Consider the following 18,384-nt stretch of genomic DNA (forward strand, 5'->3'; position numbering starts at 1 on the left):
TGGGGTATCTCCCAGGCCTTTCTGTGTGGAGTTTGCATGTTCTCCCCGTGCTCGCAAGGGTTTCCCCCCCGATAAGATAAACCCAATGGAAAAACATGCACAACAATAGATTGCTAACGCTGTGGCGTCCTTGACGAAGACGGACAGGAGCACTTGGATTGGTCCCCTGGCGCGGCTCACGTTGACGCCTGTCTGCTCCCGGCTGCCCTTGGGGGGGAAGGACGACGGGATGGGTTAATCGCAGATACGAATTGCATGCATGCATCGCATGTGTGCCGATTGATGACCTCTGAGCAGGTCCTAAATTATTAATTATTATTATAGATTTGATTCCGATTGAATGTGTCTGTTTGTGTGTTGGCATTATGTGGCTATCCACTGATATATTTTCAACCGTTACATTGTTACAACAATATAAATGTAAATGTAAACCGTTCAAGAGAGTCATTGTTGCACTTTGAAAGCCCATAGGCCCCCCCCCCCCCCCCCCCCCCCCCCCCCATAGATTTGATTCCGATTGAATGTGTCTGTTTGTGTGTTGGCATTATGTGGCTATCCACTGATATATTTTCAACCGTTACATTGTTACAACAATATAAATGTAAATGTAAACCGTTCAAGAGAGTTTATGCAGTAGAACTAGAATGCTGAGTGGAGGCATGCAATGAGGACAACAGGCACGTGGGATGTTGTAGCCCTCTGACAACCTGGTCGTGTTGAGATGTGTGTGTGCGTGTGTGTGTGTGTGTCCTCCCCCCAACCCCAGCATTACAATGACTTGATCGTGAGTGATAAGACAGGCTCTATCTCGCATTGACAATAGCCTCTTCTACTAGGCACCCTGGCAGCAGTTCATAGGTCACAGCTAGTAGCACTATTCAGAGAGGCTGAGTGTGAACCACACACTCTGAGCACTGTTGATGAGCTAAGCTTGTCCTCATGAATTTGAGTTGTATATATATATATACACATACATACACACACACACAAATAAAATACAGGAAATTAATAATAATGAATTAATTCAATTACTTGAAAATGATCTAATATGAGACAACATTTGACTACACAATAGTGGGCAAAATCTAAAAATTTGTACTTTGCAAGACAAATCTTGATCAGTCGAAAATTTATCAATTACACAAATAAAATATATTTGTTGTTGAACTAAGCTGGGTCATCACGAATGATGCTCTGATGTGGTGTAGGAGATCAAAAATCATATAAATGTTGACTGGTCATTGAAGAGTGTCGGTGACACATTTAGTACATTTGAAAGGATCTTGATGTATTGTAATTGTATTGTAATGTATTATTGCTTGTTAATGATATGGAAATAAATATAGAAATATCGTTTCTGTAAAAAACATGTTTAAATGACTTCCAAAAGCTCTTATATGTTATTTTGACTGCACTAGAAGTAAGCAGCAAACCCAAATAAAGGTGAAACTCTCCACCCTGAAGTTCACCTCCCTGCTGGTAACTTTTTACAATGTAGCGAAAATGTTGCAACACACGACAAAAAACAATAAAAATCTAATTGCTGGTTCATCTCTTTGTCTTTTGACGTAGCCTACAATATCACCCACCAGGGGGGGGGGGGCACTTAAAAGCTACACGGAGCAAAAACATTTCATAAACGCAATAAAGTGGAGCGGATTCTGACACAGTCCTCTTTGATCCGTCCGAGAACAACAATAACACAGACAGCTTTGCAGGAAAACCTGTTCCCATGGTGGTTGTAGTGGAGACCTCTGCAGACCCTCATCTCTCTGTTCTTTCCATCTGATTAATAAACACATACTGCTGCAAACCCCCCCTCCAACCCCCAGCGAGGCTTTGTCCTCTGCCATTTCCTGTGTAATAATTGGTCCTTTCCATGTGGCTTAGTGGAAGATCGTAGCCCTGGCTGTCCACTACAGGGATGAACAGGGCTGGGTCAGAGGTCACTCATGGATCTCTCACAACATTTCCTTCAAAACCTTTGTGCTTTAAGAAAAAACTACTTTTTGCCCACAGGTAGGATTTGTGAGATGGGCCACCTTTTCATCAGGGCTACTGTTCACAGTTGCTTCGCTTGTCCCCTCTCTCTCTCTCTGCCCTGCGGTTTGCAGAGCATCAGGTGACTTCCTCCTGACACTCTCCTCTGAACCGGCCTCGCTTCTCCACGCAGGATGGGGGGAAACAGGAAGAGGCTCCCACACGCTGCCTCGCGCTGCTACGGAAAACATAATAGCCATGCGTCACCAATGAGTTTATCTAACACCAAGGCCAAGGACGTACTGCATTTTCTGCATAGCGCTGCTGTCCAGGCTCCAGGGGAAAAGCACACGGGACACCTCCTAATAATGCACTTACTGTAACGGTCCGTTCTCACCCAAAGGCCAAGGCTGCATTCAATATATTTCCGATGTAGAGAGGCTAGCCAAGAGGTACACGCGAGGTACTGCATACGATACGCTCCTCTACATTGAAAATTAATTGAATGCAGTGGTGCTGCTAGACTTGGCTGCATTACTTGGGACCATAAGAGACTGAAACTTCTCTGAACGGGATGTTTGTATAGGAAATTAGTTTAGTTTTTGTAAATATTGCCTTGAAATAGAGAAGCTGAAAAAGGTAGCAGGATGTAGCCTTCAATATATAAAGAAATTATATTGTCAACACAAATATGGTGGAAAAACAAACTGTTTTAAATGTAATTGTAGTTACATTGTAGTTACAATTTCTTTAATTGAATTAACTTAAACTAGAAAAGTAAATACAAACTAAATTAACAATGTAACTTGTAATTTGTTTCACAACAGAGTGGTTTCAAAACAGTCAAGCAATCCCCCACCAATGGGTACAGTATGCTTTATCAAAGCTATTTAATCTATTTAATCAATATGTGCCTTTGTTGAAAATGTTAGCCCTCTGTACAACACCCACACTGGCCCCTGTAAATGTCCTAACCCAACCCCCTCCAATGTACAGTAAATGACCAAGTATGGTTGTCAATATTCCAATGTACAGTTTTGCTTGTACAGTTGTACAATGTGTGTGTCCCCCCCACCCCTCCTACCCCCCCCCCCAACCCCACCCACCCAACCACCTCCAATGTACAGTCCCCCCCCCCACCCACTCAACCCCACCCCACCTACCCAACCTCCAATGTACAGTTTCTACGTCAAATGTATATACTCTCTTTTCTGGACTCTTTTTGTATCACAAACAAGCATATAAATGCAGTCCATTTACCATCATAATGGTATGAAGGCTTCACAAAATATTCACAAGATCTCTAGAGGCTCAACTCTAAGCCGGTCGACATATCTGCTTTAACACCGGATGGACGGACATTTTTAAAAGCTTGACGTTTTGAGATGATACAATCCCAGACAAATTGTGCCAGGTCCCTTGCTGAAAGGCAGGCGATCTAGCACAGTACAAGCCATCTTAAAGCACCCTGAACAACTGACCTAAAAGATGACATGAACGTAGCTCTGAACATCTGAAACTTTAATGCCAGTAAAAGGCAAATGAGTGGCAAACAGGGTTGCAAAGGGTTGGACACTTTCCATGGGAAGTGAATGGAGATGTAGTCAATTTCAATAAAAAAAAATAATCTTATAATAGTGAACTTATTTTGGGGGGACACAAGGCAATACTATGTTTTGTGGCATGTTTTGTTAAAATATCCCCATTTCATGGAAATTCTGTTGAACTGCACCTCAGACAGATCACTGTGGTAGTTTAATCAGAGACAGTCTATATAACGAGACAGATCACTGTGGTAGTTTAACCAGAGGCAGTCTATATAACGAGACAGATCACTGTGGTAGTTTAACCAGAGACAGTCCATATAACGAGACAGATCACTGTGGTAGTTTAACCAGAGCCAACCTGAAGCGAGGTATCAAGAGGTCCAAGGCCGACTACAAGGGGAAGATTGAGGACTGCTTTCAGAGCAACAACACCAGACAGGCAGGGGGTCCAACACATGACCAACTACGAGGGTGACCCTCAGCTGGCGGAGGAGCTGAACTCATTTGCACGATTCGAGGCGAGGCAGACGGAAACAGCCACACTGCACATCAACGCCACCCCCGAGGTGGTGCCGACAGAAGCAGCCTCACCACACTCACCAGCCCTCAGCAGCATCATCCTCACGGAGCACGAGGTGAGACGCACACACTGAAGGGAGTGAACCCAAGGAAAGCAGCGGGGCCGGACAGTGTCGTGGGATGAGTGCTGAAAGACTGCGCCGACCAGCTGGCTTCACTAAGATCTTCAACCAGTCCCTGTCCCAGGCCATCGTCCCACCCTGCCTGAAAACCTCCAGAATCATCCCGGTCCCGAAGAAGAACTCCATCAGCTGCCTGAACGACTACCGTCCAGTCGCACTCACCTCCATACCCCTGAAGGTCTCTGAAAAGACACTCAAGCCCCACATCATCTCTAGCCTCCCACCCGGACTAGACCCCCACCAGTTCGCCTACAGAGCCAACAGGTACACAGAGGGTGCCATCGCCACAACTCTCCACTCTACCCTGTCCCATCTGGAGAGGGGGGGGGGCTACGCACGGCTGCTCTTCGTGGACTTCAGCTCTGCATTTAATACCATCCTGCCTGACAGACTAGTGCCCAAACTCCTAGATCTTGGACTAAACCATCCCCTCTGCCGGTGGTCCAAGGACTTCCTGTCTGACCGCCCCCAGAGGGTCAGGATAGGCCCCCACACCTCCACAGCCATCAGCCTCAGCACTGGATCCCCCCAGGGCTGCGTGCTGAGTCCCTTATTTCACTCCATTTACACCCACAACTTCACCGCAGTCCACCCCAGCAACGCCATCATCAAGTTCGCTGATGACACCACCGTGGTGGGCTGTATCTCAAAAGGTGACGAGACCGCGTAACGCGATGAGGTGGAGCAGCTGTCAGCCCTGTGCAAAATTAACAACCTACAGCTGAATAAGCTAAAAACCCAGGAGATGATCGTGGACTACAGGAGGAAGAAGACCGACATACAGCCCCTGTACATCGATGAGGGATGCGTGGAGAGTCTCAGTCATACAATTCCTGGGCGTCCACCTGGAGGATGGCCTGACCTGGAGAACCAACACCAAGGCAATCGTGAAGAAGGCACAACAGAGACTCAACTTCCTGAGAATACTCAGAAAATACCACCTCAGACAAGACCTGCTTGTGTCCTTTTACCGCTGCTCCGTGGAAAGCATCCTCACCTACTGTATCAACGTGTGGTTCCTCAGCTGCACAGCCGCAGAGAGGAAGGCACTCCAGAGGGTCGTCAACTTGGCCCAGAAAATCATCGGATGCCCTCTCCCCTCACTGGAAGAACTATTGTGGTAGAAATATAATCATGTCATTATACATCTGTGTTACAAATAGTATTCTATCATAGAGGTCCAGACTATAGGTCACAGGATGTGTGTCTCTTCAGAGCCATAACCCAAGGTTATGGGAACTGTTAGACGAAGCTGTTTTCCTTCCAGGCTATAGTCATAATATAGTCGTATTATTAATTTCTCTAACCAGCCATTTTGTTCTTCCTCCTTCATAGACGTCATTTCATCGCTCTCACTTCTTGGTCAGGCATTTGTGTGTGACTGTAGGATGAAAGTCTCTGAGGTCACAAAGATCAACATAGTTAGGCTTTCTGACCTCGCCAGAAAGATGAGTCGGCATCGAGTAATCTTCTCTGGCCCCCTGCCTGTAAACCGGCATGATGATGAGTTCATGAGTAGGACAGCTTCTCTACACCGATGGCTGGAAAAATACTGTAAAGAACAGGGCTTAGGGTTCGTGGATAACTGGTCCTCTTTCTGGGGGCGCCCTGGCTTGCTGAGAAAGGACGGCGTGCATCCTAACATGCAAGGCGCCTCTCTCTTATCTCGCAATATAGACAAGATTATAGCTTCGGGCTGACAGCCACCCCACAAGCATGCCAGGGTGCAGGCTCTTAGCGAGCCTGCTAGTCATGCTAAACCGATGGAGCCTGCCAATCCTTATACCTTTCTTGCTGGGTCCCTCCTCCACCAGGCTCCCCACTCCTCTCTTTCTATCTCTATCCTTAAACCGGTATACCCAATCAAAACTAGAATATCTCGTTACGCTCCGCTTTACCCAGCTCGTCCTTGTGCGATAAACCATGCCAACTTAATTTCGATGTATACTTCGCGCTGCTAAGTATACAGAGTGTGTGAAGGTTGGCCTTATCAACATCCGCTCTCTGCCAACCAAAGCTCTTTTGGTAAATGAACTGATAACAGACCATAGTCTCGACCTATTGGGCCTCACTGAGACATGGCTTAAACCTAATGACTTTCTGCCCTTAAACGAGGCCTCACCCCCTAATTTTAGTAGCTCCCACATCGCACGCACCTCCAAGAAAGGAGGCAGAGTTGCTCTAATTTATGACTAAGCACATCCGACGCAAACTGTAAGTTTTCCTCGTTTGAGGTGCTCCTGTTGCGTCCCTCTCCACCCAACAGAAAGTGTGGCGGTCTGATTCCTACCTCCACTGCATCCTTTGTAATGGCTGTCCTATACCGCCCCCCAGGCCCTTACACCCTCTTCCTAGATGAATTTTCAACTTTCATCTCTGAGCTTGTTATGCGCTCAGATAACATTTTAATTGTTGGTGATTTTAACATTCATTTCAACAAAACTCTAGATCCCCTAAATAAGGCTTTTACCGACATCATTGACTCTGACGGTCTCATTCAAATCGTTGACCAACCCACTCACAGTGGTGGGAACACCCTTGACCTAGTCCTAGCCCGCGGTCTCACTGTGTCAAATTTGACCGTCTCCCCCTATGTTCCTGCTCTCTCAGACCACTACCTCATCAAATTTCAAATTGATCTGACGGTTTCTCGCCCAGACAGTGTAGAATCCTACATGAGCCGTCGTATTAACGCCTCAACTGTCCCAACTCTAGTTAACTGCCTACCAGACACCCTCTCTCCCTTCCTCTCTTACTCTGGCCCCCTTGATCTCTTTACAGACAAACTTAATGCCGCCCTTCGTAGCACGCTCGACATTGTCGCTCCCCTTAAGCCTAAAATTAAACGTGCTCCGCAAAAACGAACTCCCTGGTTTACGGAGGAAATGCGCTCCTTTAAAAAGGCTTGTCGCAAACTTGAACATAAATGGCGTTCGACCAAACTCGAAGTATTCCGCCTCGCCTGGAATGATAGTTTACGTAACTACAAAAAAGCACTCTCACTTGCCAAAACCTCATATTTTTCCAGGCTCATAAATGAAAACAAAAACAACTCAAAGTTTCTGTTTGACACAGTTGCAAAACTTACGCAGAAACAACCAAGTGCCCTAAACCATGCGTTCTCGGCTAACGAATTCATGAAATTTTTTACCAAGAAAATTGACCTCATTAGAGATGAAATTGTTGCTTTGCTCAACAATCAGAGTCCCTCCCAACCTCTGATGGGCCTTCCCCCTGACTTTGATTCCAGCCATACGCTATGCTGCCTTGAAAACGTCTCACTTAGTGCCCTCTCTAAACTGGTTGGCGCGGCTAAACCCTCAACTTGTCTGTTTGACCCTCTTCCAGCAACTCTCATCAAAAAACTCTTCCCAACTCTAGGCCCTGCCCTACTAAATATCTTCAACACCTCCTTGTCTACTGGCGTGGTGCCCCTGGCCTTTAAATCAGCCGTCATTAAACCACTACTTAAAAAACCGAATCTCAACCCTCTAATCTTGAAAAATTACAGACCTATCTCCAATCTTCCGTTCCTATCCAAAGTGTTAGAACGGATCGTCGCAACGCAACTTACTGACCATTTATCAAACAATAATCTTAATGAATCTTTTCAATCTGGCTTTAGAGCCTTACACTCCACCGAAACGGCGGTTACCAAAGTCACAAATGACTTACTGCTCTCTCTTGATTCAAACCTCACTTCTGTGCTCTTATTGCTTGATCTCAGTGCAGCCTTTGACACTATCGATCACTCGATTCTTCTAGGTCGGCTTGAGAATCATGTTGGCATTCGGGGTCTCGCACTAGCTTGGTTTAAATCCTATTTAACTGATAGAACACACTGCGTGGTCTATAATGATTTAACATCTGAGACCCTCCCAGTGCAATGTGGTGTCCCACAAGGCTCTGTCCTGGGCCCTTTGCTATTTTCGATTTACATGCTACCCCTCGGCGATATCATACGCAAATTTGGCATAAACTTTCATTTTTACGCTGATGACACCCAATTATATATACCTATTAAGCCAAATGATTCCTCCCAACTACAAAACCTTGAGGCCTGCTTGCTTGCCGTCAAAAAATGGATGTCGCAAAACTTTCTACTCCTTAATGCAGATAAAACTGAGATGTTAATTGTTGGCCCCCCAAACCACAGAGGCCTGTTTCAGGACATCTCCCTCAACTTTGATACCTGTCATGTATCCCAGAGCTCCACCATAAAAAACCTCTGAGTCATTTTTGATTCCTCACTCTCATTTAATGCACATATAAAAAATGTCACCAAAATTGCATTCTTCCATCTTCGTAATATCGCAAAAATTCGCCCCATTTTAACTCTGGCTGATGCTGAAACCCTGATTCATGCTTTTGTCTCATCACGTCTGGACTACTGTAATGCACTTTTTTCAGGCCTACCTAATTCAAGCATCAAAAATCTTCAACTCGTGCAAAATGCGGCTGCACGGATACTAACTAGAACTAGAACATTTGATCACATCACACCAGTTTTGTCCGCCCTACACTGGCTTCCTATTCAAGCCCGATCTGACTTTAAAGTGCTACTCCTCACCTACAAAATGTTAAATGGGCTTGCACCGCTCTATCTATCCGATCTCATCTCCCGATACTCGCCCGCTCGTGCTCTGCGCTCACAAAATGCAGGGCTTCTATCGATTCCTAGGGTTAAAAAGAAATCCGCCGGCCACAGAGCCTTTGTCTACCGCGCTCCCTACCTGTGGAACAAATTACCTGCTGTCATCAGGGGCGCCTGCTCTGTCGAAGCTTTTAAATCCCTGCTTAAGACCCATCTTTTCTCTCTCTCCTTCAACCTACCCTGATCTCACCTGGTCGGGGACTGACCTTTAGATTAATCCGTCTAGTTTAGTTAGGACGTTTATTTTATTTTCCCCCATGTCTGCTTTTTTGCAGCACCACAAACATGGGAACTCTCCAACTCCTCCCCGCCCCCTCCCCGCCCCCTCCCCCATCTCTCTGAGTGCCCGTCTCCTAGCGCTGACTAAGGTGATGGATGTCTCGGGGTCTTGGCCAAGATTGCAGTGACTGCTCTACATGCACCACGAGGTCTTGGATCAGTTACTTACCGTCGTCTGTCCGTGGTCCTGTCAACTGATGTGTCAACGCGGTTTCATTGCTGGGTTAAGTACTTCTATTCTATTCACATAATATGCTTACTTCATATATCTACTCTATTCACATATATGCTTACCACTTGTATCTATTGCTATGTCCGCCCACTACAATCACATGAGCTGTCTAACGCCTGTCCCGTCTCCCTGTGAGTTGCTGTCCTGGAGTGCTGACCGGAGTGTCGGACGTCCCGTGATGAAGGCCGGGAGGATGCGACCCTCTCTGCGTGCCCTCCTGTCTCCGGAGGTCTCGTAGTGGTGACCGGAGTGCTGGACGTCCCGCGATGATTGATTGATTGAAAACTTTATTAACAGATTGCAGAATAGGTACAATACAGTACAGCTCAATACACACAATTGTTAAGGGGATGCAGACCAGAGAAAGACTTTCGTCTTGTTTACATCAGGGTCCCCCATTTTCAATTCATCAGTACATATATGACATACATGACATACAGATAGTCAGTACTGCTACATCTATACATTTATGACATACCAGATTTGCAAATACAGTACCGTTTGTGATACAGAAGGAGTCAAGAAAAGGGAGTATATACATTTGACGTAGAAACTGTACATTGGAGGAGGTTGGGTGGGGGGGTTGGGTACATTGGGATATTGACAACCATACTGGGTAATTTACATTGGAGGTGGTTGGGGGGGGGGGGGGGCACACTGTATAAACAAGTAAAACTGTACATTGAGGGGGGGGGAGGAGACACTGTACAAACAAACAAACCGGGGAGTTCGCGACCCTCTCTGCGCCGCCCCCTATCTCCCTGTCTCCGGCTGTCCCTGAGCAATGACCGGAGTGTTGAATGTCCCGTGATTAAGACGGGGAGGACGCGACCCTCTTTGCGCCGCCCCTGTGCCTCAAATAGATTCGCTGTCAGCTCTATCTTCAATCTTTCAAAATGTTCAGTTGCTATCGCTATCAGCTCTATCTTTAATCTTTCAAAATGTTCAGTTGCTATTGCATGCACTCATCTGTGTTTCACTACACACTTGTGTGCATGCTTACCAACTGTTAGTCTGCAACACTACTATCACGACATCTAAGAAGGGAGATCCCCCCTTGAATGGCCCTTCTAAGGTTTCTCTCCTCCACACTGCCTGTGGAGCATTTTTCCCTATTGTTAGGTTTTAGTGAGTTTTTCCTTACCTTCGCGTGGGGTATGTCTGGGAGTGCTTGCATTCTTTCATTTATTTGCATTTATTTTAAATTTGTTGGACCTTATGGTGTTCTTGTTCTGTTCTTGACTTATTGTTATGTTTTCTTCTTGACTTGTTTAAAGAAGACTTGTACGGCCCATGGGGACATTAACGTGTGTTGTCGGGCCTTATAAATAAATTTGATTTGATTTGTGTGTACATTTGTTTTCTGATTATGAACTGAGCATTTTCCTTGTATGGCCATATGAGGGAATAAATCTATGATCATTGTTATTCAGCTTTGGACTCAGAAATTGTTTACTGCTGCTCAATTTCCTGCTCTTATAATATTTTCCACCACAATATGGCGACGAGATGTTAGAAAAGGGGTGTCGAGACTGACCAGACAGCGGGCGAAAAGGTTGTGAATTGCCGATGAGCATTCCAGGGAAGCGATATCATTCCTTGCCTCAATCCTCAGAGAAAAAAAGATAAAGGAGAGAGGGGACGCCTGTGAGACCGTCTGTTTTGTCATCTCTGGCAAAATTACCCGTGTGGATGCGTGCAAGAGCTTGAGATTGGGTGAGCTGTTTGTGGTTCTGGTTTTGGGTCCAAGGGTTGTCTAAGACTAGAGCATAGTATTGTTTTTTTTTTTTTTCTTTCCTCTGAATACTTGGGTTTAAAGGTACGTTCCGAAAGTAAGGCGAGGATTACATGTGTACCCGAAAGTAAGGCGAGGTGCAAAGTGTACTACGAGTATACTAGAGATATTACTTAGTTCATGCAACAGTCCCAAAAGTAAGGCGAGGGCTGTTTTTTTTTTAGAAATCTCAAAGATCTTTTAAGGCGCTGCTCTGTTATATTTCGTTATAGGGAGAGGGGGATGATAAGGAAGCTGGCTGCCATCATGGAGAACCCCTACCACCCCCTCTACGACGAGCTAGTCAAGATGAGAAGCTCGTTCAGCCACAGACTCATTCCCCCCCGACACTCAACTAACCGCCTCGGACAGTCCTTCATACCAGCGGCCATCAGGCTCCACAACAGTGGGCAGCGACTAGCAGCCTCCAGGCTCCACAACAGGGGGCAGCGACAGCGACTGCTACCAGACATTGACCTGGGACTTATAGGAACCCAAGGAGGACAACCTACACTACCTTAGGCTTACTGCACCCTATGTGGATACTGTGATACTGTGAATAATGTATATTTCAGTGGATACCGTGATACTGTGAATAATGTATACTCAGTAGATAGTAAATTATAACACTACCTCATGCATACTGCACCTTATGTGACACTGTGAATAATGTGAATATTCCTCAGCTAGTCAGATAGTAAATTATATTGACCATATTGATCAAATTGTTTACACTGCCTGTGTTGTTTTTTACTACCTGTATACTGTGTTGTTTTACTACCTGTACCCCCCCCCCCCCATGCTGCTATGATGTCTGAATTTCCCCAAGGGGATCAATAAAGGAATATCTTATCTTATCTTATGTTATGTTATAGCTTATGCTTTGCTCTATTGGAACTGTCCCTTTCAGCACCATGGGTGCCCAAGCTTTCAGCTGCTCGGCTCCCAGACTCTGGAACTTCCTGCCCCCACATATCCAACAGTCTGACTCACTATCATCATTCAAATCACAACTGAAAACCCATCTGTTCAAACTTGCATATTCACTATACCCCCTGCTGTTTGTTTATTTTAACTTCACTGTTTTTGTTTATTTGTTTTATTTTTAACCTGGACTTTTAACTGCCTTGCTATGTTTTTTTTCTATGATCTGTAAGGTCACCTTGGGTGCCGTGAAAATAGAATTATTATTATTATCTGCTCCTTGTAAATTAAACAATGAGGGTATAACACACACCTGACCATGGTACAGCCAAGCAGCCAATTGTCCACTTACTTTAGGTCCCTTAAAAAGAGAGAGGCACATATAGAAATTGTGACACGTGATTTGGATGTAAATACCCTCAAATTATAGCTGAAAGTAGCACATCTGGTTTCATTTCAAATCCACTGTGGTGGTGTACCCAAAATTATTAAAATGTTGATGTCCAAATATTTATGGACCAGACTGTATCTGCCATCACTCCAATACAAATGGAGCTGCATGGCATTTGCTTGTGGCGCTCAAAGCACCAACAAATACATTTGAAAAACTCAAAAGCAATGGGCCTCATTCATGAAGCGATATAAGAACATATTTCGTTCTTAACTAGCATTTCCTCTTATTTTGTTCTTACCTGGGATTCAGCAATGTTTTCTTATTGTTGCTTTTCTCTCAGGCAAGACCAAATTCTAAGAGTGGTCGAGAGCACTTACCCAGATAAGAAACTCTTACCCAGATGAGAAACATTAAAAAAAAAAAAAAAAAAGCCTATAATAATAATACATAAGATTTATATAGCGCTTTTCCTAATTCTCAGACACTTTACAAAACAAACAATATAATACAATAGTTTTGGTAGATAAAATAAAAGAATATATATAAAATGGTGAGAGAGGAAGTTCATGGGTTGAAAGCAAAACATTGGTCAATTGCCCCCAAATACAGTACCCCCAAATATGACTTTATAAACCCAGATTGTCAGTATACTGCGCGATCAAGCGCGCAGCCAGTCGTTCAGTATTGACAAAGCCTACTTTGCTGGAATGATTTATTTCGCACTATACAGTACGTAATATAAGTACAAGTATAAGTCTTTATTTGTCATCAGATTAACACACACACATGCGATGAGCGACCCACATACATGCACAGCACTGAGTCGCAAGTCGTGAGACGTGTGTCATTTTGAGATCAGTCGCAAATCGCTTCCTGTTGAATATATCAGATAGGGATCAGATGCCGAACCACGGCTGTTTTACACACGCCTCATTCACCTTATAAGGAGATTGTGGGCGTGTCTGTATGCAAACGCTTTTGAGTTTAAGAATGAGTGGGAATCATCATGCAAATCTCCTGGGTAAGCACAGATTTCGACGTTAAGAACGGCTTCGGCGGCTGGGTGGCGTAGCGGAAATTGCGCTCGTCACCAATGCAAGAGACTCTGGTCTCGAATCCCGGTGTCAGCATTGCCTTCGGCTTGGGCCGGCCGTCATACTGGCTCATTTGGCAGAGTCAGCGGGTGGAAGTCGATGGGTGGGGATTGGACGTTGTGGACAGCGACCCCTACAGGTCGGTTGGGGGACACCTGCACAGCAGAGACAGGAAGTGGCGAGGGTAGTGTGAGCCTCCCATGCGTTACACCTCGCCAATGAGAGTCCGCGCTGGCAGGTGAAAAGATGTGACAGGCTGCCTCCTCGTGTGCCGGAGGGAGCGCATGATGCAGGGCTTCTATCCTCCCTACAACCGACCAGTGGGGGGCATAGTCGAGCATCGTTCAACACAGGGGAGGGGAGAATTGGCTACACGAAATTGGGATGAGAAAAATAAGGAGAAAAAAAAGTGGATAAAAAAAAAAGAACGGCTTGATGAATGTGGCGGTGGCTTTTCTTATTGTTATACTCTTATTATTTTTCTTATATTCTTGGCTTACCTGTCTGTTAAGAGAACAATAAGAAAAGCCACCGCCACATTCATCAAGCCATTCTTAAAGTCCAAATCTGTTCTTTGGTGAATGATTTTGAATCCCACTCATTATAAACTGGATGCGCGTTCTCACACAAGTCATTTGCATACAGAGACACGCCTCACGGGCTCATTATAATACGAGAGCCGTGGGTCTGCGTCGGATCCCCCGGCCGTATTCAAGCGCTGGATCAAAATTAGATAGGAATCAAATGTATTGTCATCATACAGCACCTATAGCTATATAGTGGAATAGACTATTAATATAGTAGTAATATAATAGTAGTTGGCTAGTTGCGCGCTTCTGGCCACCTCCCGCAGTGCGCGCATACACACATACTGTATACAGTTTACAGTACATGAAAAATGAACTCGTTCCAGCAAAGTACTGTAGGCTTTGTCAATAATATACTGAACGACTGTGCGTTGTCAAGAGCCAATCGCACAGGTTGCCTCATCTCATCTGGCTCTGCAAATAGATCTAGTCTGAATATCTCCGCATATATAGCCTGCTGATGACTGACACATCCCTCTCAAATCCATTCTGAGAACGGAATGCAGCGCCTGCGACGCGGGTCTTGATTGATTGATTGAACATTTTTTTTTTTTGAACTTTCTTTTATTTTGTGTCATAATGAACATCACATTGCAATAATCATACAGTATAATATACTTGATTCACATATTCAATGACATTTGTTACTCAGGCTCTTCCCTCTTATTCAATTTGTTTTCAAAGTATTCAGCATAATCAAAATAAGCTGTATAATCCGAGTACGCCTCTTAAACAACCCATTGGGGAGGGATTTTTACAATTTTTTTTTTGATTTTTTGTAGGATAAGAAACGAAAAAATAAATAGAAAAATAAATTTAGCAAAAGAAAAAAAAAAAGAAAAAAGAACAACAAAAAAAGAAAAAAAAGAGAGAGAGGGCGTCAGACTCATGCTAGTGTATCTCCAGGTACAAGGTTACATGTGACCATCTCTGCATAAACATATCTTTTTTCAGTTGCAATTGTGCAGTCATTTCTTCCATTGTATACATCTGTCTCAGTCTCTTGGTCCATTGTTTGATTGACGGTGGTTGATTTTGTAGCCATGCCATAGTTATCATTTTCCTTGCTATTAACAGTATCACTCTCAAGATGTATAACGTATCTCCATAGTATGTGCCTTTCGGTATACATCCCAAGATATAGTACGATGGATTCAGAGGTAAGTCAAGATCTAGAATGGTTTTAATCTCATTTTTGATATTCATCCAAAATGTCTGCACCCTTGGACAGTCCCAGAAAATATGTGTATGATCTCCGATCAATCCACATCCTCTCCAACATAGTGGTGAGGACCCACCAGCAAATCCGGAGAGAACTTGAGGAGTCCTAAAGTACCTGACCTTGACCTTCCAGTCAAACTCCTTCCACTTTGGACTGTTTGTGATTTTATGATTGCTTGAATGGCTGTCCTCCCATTCTTCATTTTCTATGATCACATTAGCTTCCAACTCCCATTTTTCTTTAATATAGGTGGTGTCTCCTGGATCGTCTAGTTGTAACATGTTGTAAATATTGGATATCTGCTTTCTTTCCATCAAGTTTTTTTCTATTGTGTTAATAAAGTACCGCTCCACATTTGTTGGTGGTCTCTTAATTGCTTCCCACTCACTGTGAGTCATTACATAGTGTCTTATTTGAAAGTATCTAAACATGTCTTTCGAAGGTAGATCAAAACATTGCTGTAGCTGTGCAAACGATTTAAAACAGTCTCCTTCCATTAATTGATTGATAGTAACCAGGCCCAAATCCGCCCATTTTTTAAAACCCCCATCCTCCATAGCTGGTCGGAATTCTGTATTGTCTGCTATTGGCATGGCCCTAGATATTGATCGTGGACCTCCCCCCTTTTTCCTTACACTTTCCCATACCTTTAATGTATTTGTAATCCATTTGTTACCAATCTTAATTTTTTTCCAGTATGCTTTCCCCAGGAATATTATGGATCTGAGAGGGGTCTTTGGAATTGAGTTTTGCTCAATCTGTACCCATCCTGAATCTAGGTCCTTTTGTATCCAATGCACAAGTATGCGTAATTGAGCTGCCCAGTAGTAGTTTCTTAGGTTTGGTAGACCAAGACCACCCTTGTTCTTTGGCAAACATAGTGTTTTAAGCCTTACTCTAGGTTTTTTCCTCTGCCAGATAAATTTGGATAGGAGTTTATCTAACATTTTAAAGGTAGTGGCAGGTATTGGTATAGGTAGAGACTGGAAGAGAAAAATAAGTCTAGGTAGCACATTCATTCGAATTGATTCTATTCTTCCCACTAGGGAGAGAGGTAAAATGTCCCATCTGGCCATGTCTGATTTGATTTGTACAATCAACTTTTCGTAGTTTGCTTGATATAACTGATTGCTGCTGGGAGTCAAAATGATTCCTAAATACCTGAATCCGTCTCTAGCCCAATGGAAGGATGCTATACTATTCAGATGTGTTGGCCATGTTCCCACTATCATCATGGCTTCTGATTTGGTCTCATTTATCTTATAACCCGACAGTTCGCCGTAATTTCTTAAATCCATCATTATGTTTGGAATTGATTCTAACGGGTTTTTGATATAAAGTAAAATGTCAATGATTGAACATTTTATTAACAGATTGCAGAATGGGTACAATACAGTACGGCTCATTATACAACGGCATGCAAATTTCTCGATTCTGATTGGCTGAAACAGTCATTTTACACGTCTTTATTGGCAACAATCCACGCTGCTGGCCCAGGACCCGCCCACAACCGACCCACATCACATCACTCCGCCGGATCACAAGAAGGTGGCCAATAATATTTACAAATGGATATGTTAATGGCGACTAAACGACTAAATATGAAGCGATTCTGTCAAGGGGAATGTGTTAGCCCTTTAAACAATGTTGGATGATGTAATTGATGGGTCTTGAGGCAATCTAGAACAAAAGAAAAATCGCGGTTTGATTGATAGATTAATTGATTGATTTAAATTTCTACTTCCTTCTTGCTACTGACTGCAGCGTTCTCTCTCACTGTCCGACGCTGGCGTACCCACAAACACACACACACACATACACACACACACACACACACACACATACACACACACACGCACACACACACTGTGACACACACACACACACACACACACGCACACACACACTCCTGTCTGCAACAGCGGGGGAGTCAGACTGAGAGAGAAGCAGCGCTGTTTTAAGTGAGCATGGTCTATTGAATTGATTGATTGGTTGATTGCTAATTTTATTACTGTACCCCTGGTTTCCAACTGGTTAAGTTTAGGCTAAAAGAAATAAATAAAAAAATAGGGCGAAGAAAACGTTTTTTTCCTATGCATTCCCTTAACAATTGTGTGTATTGAGCCGTACTGTATTGTACCCATTCTGCATCTGGTAATAAAATTTTCAATCAATCATTCCAATAATACACAGTTGGATGTGTTAGTTGGTTGGATGCACTTCAAGCTGCTTCCACATGAGGCAACTTCTCTCAATCATTCCAATAATACACAGTTGGATGTGTTAGTTTGGTTGGATGCACTTCAAGCTGCTTCCACATGGAGTTGTGGTAACTACTTTTTCTGGCGGATGGTTTTTTCAATAAATCTTCGATTAATGTGTGTTTATTGTATAGAAATAAGGTTGGATGAATCTGGCAGTTGTATAAAAGCTTTACACCACGTGCAGTCGTGATTTGTGACCAATAAACCATGCCTAGGGGGGTCTAACGACCCTCGGCTGCGCCTCGGGCCTAACAACCACCCCTAGGCATGGTTTATTGGTCACAAACCACTCCTGCGTGTGATGTAATGCTTAAATACACAATTGTTAAGGGGATGCAGACCACTGACCAGAGAAAGACTTTCGTCTTGTTTACATCAGGGTCCCCCATTTTCAAATCATCATAACATGACATACAAATAGACAGTACTGCTACATCTATACATTTATGACATACCAGATTTACAAATACAGTAGTTTGTGATACAAAAAGTTTAAAAAAATAGGTGGGGGGGGGGTTGGGGAACTGTACATTGGAGGTGGTTGGGTGGGGGGATGGGTAGGCGGGGTGGGGGTAACTGTACATTGGATTATTGACGAAACCTTACTTGGTCCAAGAAGAGGGTCTATTACTGGGTTTAAGTCAGTTGTTTATTTATTTATGTTTTACTGTTTGCATACGAGGTGGTCCACAAATTTTCTTGATAACAATCTAGTGGTCAGCATAAAACAGA

The sequence above is a fragment of the Notolepis coatsorum genome, assembly GCF_963971535.1.
Source record: "Notolepis coatsorum genome assembly, chromosome: 6".
In the NCBI taxonomy this organism is placed as follows: domain Eukaryota; kingdom Metazoa; phylum Chordata; class Actinopteri; order Aulopiformes; family Paralepididae; genus Notolepis; species Notolepis coatsorum.